At 32.1% G+C, this 10000-nt stretch overlaps 4 non-coding genes and 1 pseudogene across 4 annotated transcripts; all 5 read left to right on the top strand.

Moving 5' to 3' along the window:
* The first annotated feature begins 279 nt into the window (after positions 1-279).
* LOC145848623 (5S ribosomal RNA) lies at positions 280-398 on the top strand. Its single transcript, XR_014372073.1, has one exon. It is a non-coding gene; the product is annotated as a 5S ribosomal RNA (ribosomal RNA).
* Positions 399-3253: 2855 nt separating this feature from the next.
* LOC145848613 (5S ribosomal RNA) lies at positions 3254-3372 on the top strand. Its single transcript, XR_014372065.1, has one exon. It is a non-coding gene; the product is annotated as a 5S ribosomal RNA (ribosomal RNA).
* Positions 3373-7216: 3844 nt separating this feature from the next.
* On the top strand, positions 7217-9024 carry LOC145848617 (small subunit ribosomal RNA). Its single transcript, XR_014372069.1, has one exon. It is a non-coding gene; the product is annotated as a small subunit ribosomal RNA (ribosomal RNA).
* A 182-nt stretch (positions 9025-9206) lies between these two features.
* On the top strand, positions 9207-9359 carry LOC145848625 (5.8S ribosomal RNA). Its single transcript, XR_014372074.1, has one exon. It is a non-coding gene; the product is annotated as a 5.8S ribosomal RNA (ribosomal RNA).
* A 222-nt stretch (positions 9360-9581) lies between these two features.
* The window catches only part of LOC145848620 (large subunit ribosomal RNA), a pseudogene marked incomplete at its 3' end in the record, with an annotated part of 2919 nt that continues 2500 nt past the window's right edge, over positions 9582-10000 (top strand).

The following is a 10000-nucleotide window of genomic DNA, read 5'->3' as shown; positions in this document are numbered from 1 at the left end:
TTTTTTATTTAGTTTAATCACTTAATAAACTTTACTTCTAATCATAGTATTTAATATAGAATATAGTTAACAATCTTTTAAACAAAGTCTTAAATAAAGTTACAGGGAGTAATTGTAATTAAAACACCAAAAAAAAAGGTTTTAATAAAAAAAATACTTACATCAAGTTAAAATTTTATAAGGATTAATTTTAAAATATCAAATTGATTGTAAATCAAGTGCAAATAGGTTTTTTAAACAAACCGAAGGGTTTATAAAGGCTTGTAAACGCTTTCAAACGCCTACGACCATACCACACTGAGCACACCCCATCTCGTCCGATCTGGGAAGTTAAGCAGTGTCGGGCGTGGTTAGTACTTAGATGGGTGACCGCTTGGGAATACCACGTGCCGTAGGCTTTTGCTTTTTGAATTCATCTTTTTTGTACTATTTTTCTTTCTGACCTATTTATACTTATTACTCGTTTATTTACATTTCTTTAACGCTTAAAAGAAAAGTAAATTCTAGTTATTAGCAAATAAAAACGTAAGCCAATCAGATAACGTTATTTGCTGTTTAAACCAATTAGAGCGCTAAAAAAGTGGTTTGACCAGTTTGAGATATCGAAAAAATAATGGCACCATCTTGTAGAGTACAATTTTCTGAGTTAAAATTAATACAATTAGTCTTTTATACTAAAACTTAAAAGTTTTTTTGTCCAAAAACAAATAAAAGCGTGGCTACTTGAAAAATCAAACGAAAATAAATTTTGCACTTTTGTATTGTGAGTCATAATAAGTTATTTACTGTTACCAACAGATACTAGCAAAAGCTTTTTAAAGTTTTGTATTAACTTAATGTATTTGTAATTACTTTTACTTAATAGAAACTATTGAATTACGTTTACTTAGTTTACTTTTGTATGTGTATTAAATATATAGCAATTTTGCTTGAACTTAAATAAAGATTATTAAACTATTAAAAGAAAACTATCAAAGTTTACTAACTCAAAAGCTAAATCTTAGTTATATTGTTATAAACATTTATGTTGTAATTTACTAATAACTAAATGAGTTTATTTCAAACAAAAAGAATTAAATAATGTTATGTTATGTCAAGCCTACTATATGAGGTATATAGGTATATAAGGTATACAAGCTTATGTTTGAAAGTTATAATAATTAAAATAAAAATAAATATTTAGTTGGTAAAATTTGTATTTAATATGCTTTGAAATTAGAGTTAGTATAGATGTTTTTTTTTAAATATAATAAATATAAGTATTTAGTTACTAATAATAAACTAAAATACCAATTTTGTAGTTATTACAAAAAAAAAAACTTATCTTACTTAAAGTTCACTGTAATTGAAACATTATACAAAAGCTTTATAATTATAAGCTTTGAATAATTCTATTTGAATAAATAATAGATTCATAACTATATTCATGTTTGCATATTTAAATTATAAAAAGTTAGTGTTTTGTGTATTGACTTTATGATTATTTTATTTTAGTAACTGTTAGTTTTATACTTTAATAAAAGAAATATGGTTAACAAGTAAGTTAAAAATGAAAGAAGCATAAAAAAACACACTAATTAACTGCTTATTCAATAGTTTGATTATTTAATTATTTTTCTGTTATATAGTTTAATCGTATTGTATAAAAAATACAGAGGTTTAAAGTAAGTTTGAATAAAAATAAAACAAAACATATAATATAAGCATTAGTTAAAATACATAGTTTTTTTTTCTAAAAAAATTTAATTCTTTAATAATAAGTAGTAATTTAAATAAAAAATAATACAAGTAAAGTTATACAATATATATACTATAGTTTGTCAAACTAGGCAAACACTACTAGGCAAAAAACAAACTAGGCAAAAAACCTACAAAGTAGGCCACCACTACAATCCTATGTTCCAACTGGAAATTCAATGAGATCGTTACTGTACTTGTGATGAACGTTGATAATCCCCAAGATTGTAAGTCGAAGGCCTTACCCAACCTAACCAGCGCACTGGTTTTCTTACAACTGAATTAATCAACATTTATTATTGAATATAATCATTATTGATAGATAGAGGAATGTTGACAATCAACAACAGATTGTAGGTCAAAGGCATTACTCGACCCAAGTACCCACAACCTAGATTGAACAACATTTATTAGATAGATTTGTTTAATGATAGATAGAGGAATATTGTCAATCCACAACAGATTGTAAGTCAAAGGCATTACTCGACCCAAGTACCCACAACCTAGATTGAACAACATTTGTTAGATAGATTAGTTAGATAGATAAATAGTACAGTATAATCTCAAAGAATTTGAAGCCCGAACATTGAACGATAGTGGTGTTTCGTGACGACTAGCGGGATTCGATCTTACAACCTTCTGCTTATGAGTCAGCTGATAAGACCACTGACCCACCGCGCCACGACAAAGATAAAGAAATATTTTGCTATATAAATAGGTTGATTTTTATAATTTTGTTATACAGTGTCAATTACAGTGAACTTCAAGTAAGATATACAACAGTATATATATTTCCGAGTCTGACTTTGAGTACTTTTTATATATTATTAACAAGATTTTTTAGGAGTAATATCTGTTTAGTTCTTTAATATATCTTTAAAATAATAATATTTTTTAAGGTGTTTAAAACTTTTAGAAGCTGTATGTAATGTCTTTTAGTTTAATAGTTCTTTTAAATTAGTAAAAAAAATAAACATGGTTGAGTTATCAAATTAAACAAAATAGAACGTCAAGTATTTAATTACTAAAATTAATTTAATTAAAAAAAAATCTCAGGTAATCTAAAATGTCAGGAATTATTTAAAAATAAATATAAATTTAAAACTTATTATATTGAAAAGATTGATGAATAATACTCTTGAATGTATGCAATGTTTGTATTTGTAATGCAATAACATAAATGGATAGATCAATGACAAATTGTAAACATATTGTATTATTTTATTTTACGATTTTATTTTATTTATTTAATAATTCAATAAACTTTACTTCTACTTTTCCTGGTCTTAGGTAATTTATAGATAACAATTATTTAAACAAACACTTTTGTACAGTTACAATACAGTTTTAGTACAGTTTGGGAGTAACTGTTGATTAAAAAAACAAAAAAAAAGTTAATTCAGGTTAAAATTTTATAAGGAATAATTTTAAAATATCAAATTGATTGTAAATCAAGTGCAAATAGGTTTTTTAAATAAACCGAAGGGTTTATAAAGGCTTGTAAACGCCTTCAAACGCCTACGACCATACCACACTGAGTACACCCCATCTCGTCCGATCTGGGAAGTTAAGCAGTGTCGGGCGTGGTTAGTACTTAGATGGGTGACCGCTTGGGAATACCACGTGCCGTAGGCCTTTGCTTTTTGAATTCATCTTTTTTGTACTATTTTTCTTTCTGACCTATTTATACTTATTACTCGTTTATTTACATTTCTTTAACGCTTAAAAGAAAAGAAAATTCTAGTTATTAGCAAACAAAAACCTTAGCCAATCAGATAACGTTATTTGCTGTTTGCTTATTTGCTGTTTAAACCAATTAGAGCGCTAAAAAAGTGGTTTGACCAGTTTGAGATATCGAAAAAATAATGGCACCATCTTGTAGAGTACAATTTTCTGAGTTAAAATTAATACAACTAGTCTTTTATACTAAAACTTTAAAGTCTTTTTGTCCAAAAACAAATAAAAGCGTGGCTACTTGAAAAATCAAACGAAAATAAATTTTGCACTTTTGTATTGTGAGTCATAATAAGTTATTTACTGTTACCAACAGATACTAGCAAAAGCTTTTTAAAGTTTTGTATTAACTTAATGTATTTGTACTTAGTTTAAATTAATAGAGTTTATTTGGTTTACTTTATTATGTGTATTGAATGTGCTAGTATCTAAAAATAAATACAACTAAAACAAAACAAACAAGGAGAGTACTTGAATAGAACCAACACAATTTACAGACCAGTTGTGTACTAAATTTAAAGAAATTCTGAATAGTGAATATGCAATTATTATTATAAGTTCAAAGTTCACTTTAATTTAAATTAATGTATTTTGTAAATTGGTTTTATTTAATACGATAGTAGTGAATTACTTTATTTAATTTACTTTAGTATGTGTTGTATAACTTTATTTAAACCAGAAGCAAAACGGGATTATACTTTCAATAAACTACACAATTTACAGACCAGTTGTGTACTAAATAAAAAGCTATTGTGAATGGTGAATATGCAATTATTATTATAAGTTTATAAGTTCACAGTTTACAAAAGCTTTAGAATTTAGTTACTATTTTGTTCATATTTGCATATCTAATTTATGAAAAGTTAGTGTTATGTGTATTGGCTTTTTAATTTCTTTATTTGTAGAACTGTTAGTTTTATATTCTAAAGAAACATTTTTAAATAAATATGTTTAACAAGTAACTTAAAAATGGAAGAAAATATTGTATATATTGAACTATTTATATTTATTCTAGCTATTTGCTTAGTGTATTTATTAATGTGATTATTTTATTTTGTTGTTTGTCTTATAGTTTAATCGTATTGTGTTGAAATATATATATAACAAATACAGAGGTTTAAAGTAAGTTTAAATGAAAATAAAATAAGACATATAGTTGAAATATAAGTTTAAAAAAATAGTTTTTTTTTTTTTTTTTTTCTTTGTTTGTTTGATTGTTTGTTTATTATATAATCGCGACGTGTCATTTTATTACTTTTAAGCATACTAAATATAATAATAGGTATAGTTATAGGAAAAATTCAATTAGTTTCTAATGTAATAAAAAAGTTTATTTCCACAAATAAATAAATACCTGAAAAATCAAATGAAAAATAAATTTCGCACTCCTGTATTGTGAGTCATAATAGGTTATTTACTGTTACCAACAGATACTAGCGAAGGCTTTTTAAAGTTCTATGTTAATTCAATGTATTTGTACTTAGTTTTATTAAAATGACAGTATTGATGGTTACGTTTATTAAGTATGTTTATTTAACGTTATGTAACTCAAGTAAAACCAGAAGCAAATAAGGAGACTACTTTCAATAAACTACACAATTTACATACCAATTGTATACTAAACTTAAAGCTATTCTATTTTATTCTTGATAGTTATTTTAAAGTTATTAAATTATACAAATGTATTTTGTAAAGTAGTTTTATAAAGTTACTATAGTTTATTTAACTTACTATAGTATGTGTTATATAATTTTAATTAAACCAGAAGCAAAAAGGGAGACTACTTTAAATAAACTACACCATTTATTGTTATATATAACTCTAATAAAACCAGAAGCAAAAAGGGAGACTACTTTAAATGAACTACACAAATTAAAAATATATTATTATTTATAAATCAATCGTGTTGTGTTTCAAAATACATTTTTCAAATAATGTTTTACAAGTATTTATCAGTTATTTAGTTTTCTTTTTATAGTTTAGCCGTATTGTTTTATTTATTTGTTATTATTTTTATTTAATTGTTTGCTTATTATATTTATCGCCATGTGCTTAAAAAATAAAACAACTATAAAGGTTAAAAAAGTAAGTTTAAATAAAAATAAAATGAAACATACAAAATAAGCTTATGATTTTTTATTATTATTATTATTATTATTATTATTTTTATTTTATTGTTTGTTTATTATATCTATCGCCATGTGCTTAAAAAATAAAACAACTATAAAGGTTAAAAAAGTAAGTTTAAATAAAAATAAAATGAAACATACAAAATAAGCTTATGATTTTTTATTATTATTATTATTATTATTATTATTTTTATTTCATTGTTTGTTTATTATATCTATCGCGATGTGCTTAAAAAATAAAACAACTATAAAGGTTTAAAAAGTAAGTTTAAATAAAGATAAAATGAAACATATAAAATAAGCTTATGTTTGATTTTTTTATTTTACTTTTATTAAATTGTTTGCTTATTATATTTATCGCGATGTGCTTAAAAGAATAGAACAAATACAAAGGTTTAAATTGTAAGTTTTAAATAAAATAAAATGAAACATACAAAATAAGCTTATGATTTTTTATTATTATTATTATTATTATTATTATTATTTTTATTTCATTGTTTGTTTATTATATCTATCGCGATGTGCTTAAAAAATAAAACAACTATAAAGGTTTAAAAAGTAAGTTTAAATAAAGATAAAATGTAACATATAAAATAAGCTTATGTTTGATTTTTTTATTTTATTTTCATTTAATTGTTTGTTTATTATATTTATCGCAATCTGCTTAAAAAAATAAAACGAGTATTAAGGTTTGAAAAGTAAGTTTAAATAAAAATAAAATAAAAATATAAAATAAGCTTATGTTTTTTTTTTTTTTTTTTTTATTATTATTATTTTTATTCAATTTTTTGTTTATTATATTTATCGCAATGTGCTTAAAACGATAAAACAAATATAAAGATTTAAAAAGTACGCTTAAATAAAAAATAATACAAATAAAGTTTATTTATAATAAATATATATATATTTAAAACATTAAAAAAAGTAGTTTATACATATTTTTTTTTATTTATTTCTTTTAAACATATTAAATAAAGTATAAAAAAGTATTAAAACATTTAAACGTAGCATAAATAAGCTTAAAACATTAAAATAATCGAAAAGAAACAAAGAAATTGAAAAAAATCGGAAAAAATCGGCAAAAAAAGTTCAACAGCAACATTTGAGCATCATACACGTATGCATTACTTTACACTAGTGAGAGAGACGTGTTTGTGCGTTCGGTCGACTTGACGAGAAAGCGGGCTTAAAGCATTACTGTTTAGCACCCGAGGCGCGGCTATTGCAGCGGCGGCGAACGTGCTATGTAAACGCATTGGAGCAGCGTATGAAAAACTACAAGCGTCCAGCGGCGGTAGGCTTATAGCTTTGCGAAGTCGTCGAGACGAGTAGCCGACGCAGGCAGGCACGGCTCGAGGCGGGTAACTGCAGCAGACAGATGGCGTGTTGCTGCTGACGAGTTAACCGGCAGAAGGCAAACGGTTGGTCGGGAGAAAGAACAGTCAGTTGTATAGCTGCATGCTGCAGTCGACGCGGGCTGGCGCTTTAAACAGCAAAAGGCCGGCGCCGACTTTCAGTAACGTTCGCAAGGCTTTTAAGCCGAGTGATAGAAAAGGTCTGTATTTATACAGTAAAAACGCTCAGTCGAGCAACGGGTTTAAACGCCCTCGGATAGTTATCTGGTTGATCCTGCCAGTAGTCATATGCTTGTCTCAAAGATTAAGCCATGCAAGTGTAAGTACGAGCTCACGTACAGTGAAACTGCGAATGGCTCATTAAATCAGTTATGGTTCATTTGATTGTACGCTTTTACATGGATAACTGTGGCAATTCTAGAGCTAATACATGCGTAAAGCGCCGAACTGACGTGAGGCGCGCATTTATCAGACCAAAACTAACCGGCTTTCGGGTCGTTACAATGGTGACTCTGGATAAGCTTGCGGATCGCACGGCCTAGTGCTGGCGACATCTCATTAAAGCAACTGCCCTATCAACTATCGTCGGTACGGTATCGGCCTACCGAGGTTGTAACGGGTGACGGAGAATCAGGGTTCGATTCCGGAGAGGGAGCCTGAGAAACGGCTACCACATCCAAGGAAGGCAGCAGGCGCGCAAATTACCCATTCCCGGCTCGGGGAGGTAGTGACGAAAAATAACAATGCAGACCTCGTACGAGGTCCTGCAATTGGAATGAGTACACTTTAAACTTTTTAACGAGTATCCATTGGAGGGCAAGTCTGGTGCCAGCAGCCGCGGTAATTCCAGCTCCAAAAGTGTATATTTAAGTTGTTGCGGTTGAAAAGCTCGTAGTTGGATATAGGGACGGCGAGGTTGGTCGGTCGAAAGGCTAGCACTGGCCTTGTTGTTCTTGTTGGTCGGTGCCTTCGCGGTGCTCTTAACTGAGTGTTGCGGTGGTCCGGCAAGTTTACCTTGAAAAAATTAGAGTGTTCAAAGCAGGCTTTACGCTTGTATAATGTTGCATGGAATAATGGAATAGGACCTCGGTTCTATTTTGTTGGTTTTCGGAGCACGAGGTAATGATTAATAGGAACGGACGGGGGCATCCGTACTGTGCCGTTAGAGGTGAAATTCTTGGATCGGCGCAAGACGAACGACTGCGAAAGCATTTGCCAAGAATGTTTTCTTTAATCAAGAGCGAAAGTCAGAGGTTCGAAGACGATCAGATACCGTCCTAGTTCTGACCTTAAACGATGCCGACTAGCGATCGGGCAGTGTCGAACTTAAGAACTGTCCGGCAGCTTCCGGGAAACCAAAGTCTTTGGGTTCCGGGGGAAGTATGGTTGCAAAGCTGAAACTTAAAGGAATTGACGGAAGGGCACCACCAGGAGTGGAGCCTGCGGCTTAATTTGACTCAACACGGGAAATCTCACCCGGCCCGGACACAGCGAGGATTGACAGATTGAGAGCTCTTTCTTGATTCTGTGGGTGGTGGTGCATGGCCGTTCTTAGTTGGTGGAGCGATTTGTCTGGTTAATTCCGATAACGAACGAGACTCTTACTTGCTAAATAGCTGCTCGACCCATTGGGTCGGAGACAACTTCTTAGAGGGACTAGTGGCGTTTAGCCACACGAGATTGAGCAATAACAGGTCTGTGATGCCCTTAGATGTTCGGGGCCGCACGCGCGCTACACTGACCGGATCATCGTGTGTTCCCTAGGCCGAAAGGTCCGGGTAATCCGTTGAACCCCGGTCGTGCTAGGGATAGGGACTTGCAATTGTTTCCCTTGAACGAGGAATTCCCAGTAAGCGCGAGTCATTAGCTTGCGTTGATTACGTCCCTGCCCTTTGTACACACCGCCCGTCGCTACTACCGATTGAATGGTTTAGTGAGGTCCTCCGATTGAGCCTGGTACGTGCGGCAACGCACTCGCCGGTGTTCGAAAAGACGATCGAACTTGATCATTTAGAGGAAGTAAAAGTCGTAACAAGGTTTCCGTAGGTGAACCTGCGGAAGGATCATTAACGAATCGAAATTTGATTTCAAGCGACGTCTCTTCTTCGAAGGGACCGAGCCCTGTAACTGTTATAGTTCGGTCGCGTTGCTTTCTGACAGCGGGAGTAATAATTCAGCACGCAAGTGCTGGCGCGGCCGCTTCTTTTTGAACACGATTTTTTGGTTGCATTGAGATTGATTAACACGAGAGATCTCTTAGCGGTGGATCACTCGGCTCGAGCGTCGATGAAGGACGGAGCTAGCTCCGAGAAGTAATGTGAATTGCAGGACACATTGAGCATCGATATTCTGAACGCGTATTGCGGCCTCGGGTAATCCTGGGGCCACGTCCGTCTCAGGGTCTTTAACACACCGATCCTTTCATTAGTTTGAAAGTGCCTGCGACTCGTTTCTTAATTAAGGAGCGTGTCGTCAAAGACAGCTGGTCTGGCGATTTCACAGCTGAAGCGTGAGCAGCCTGCTGGCCTCGGGTGAGGTAGCAACGACGGTAGGTGCTCGAGAATAAGTTAAGTGACTTCAAAAGGCCGACGTACAAAGCGCATGTACTTTTGTAGTACATCACTTTTGACCTGAGATCGGGCGGGACGACCCGCTGAACTTAAGCATATCACTAAGCGGAGGAAAAGAAACTAACAAGGATTCCCCTAGTAACGGCGAGTGAAGCGGGATAAGCCCAGCGCTAAATCCGAGCCTTTTTGGAGGGCGAGGAAATGTAGCGTATGGAATTCAGCATGCGGCGAACCAACGACTGCCCACGTTCTTCTGATCGAGGCCTTTTCCCAGAGCGGGTGTTAGGCCCTTGGCGGCGGTCGTAATTCGTCCTAGCGGTTTTCCCGGAGTCGGGTTGTTTGGAAATGCAGCCCTAAGCGGGTGGTAAACTCCATCTAAGGCTAAATACTGGCTCGAGACCGATAGCGAACAAGTACCGTGAGGGAAAGTTGAAAAGCACTTTGAAGAGAGAGTTAAAGAGTACGTGAAACCGCT

Source organism: Thalia democratica, unplaced genomic scaffold (assembly GCF_965202585.1).
Source record: "Thalia democratica unplaced genomic scaffold, ktThaDemo2.hap1.1 HAP1_SCAFFOLD_1567, whole genome shotgun sequence".
Taxonomy (NCBI): domain Eukaryota; kingdom Metazoa; phylum Chordata; class Thaliacea; order Salpida; family Salpidae; genus Thalia; species Thalia democratica.
This window is presented reverse-complemented; position numbering and strand designations above follow the sequence as displayed.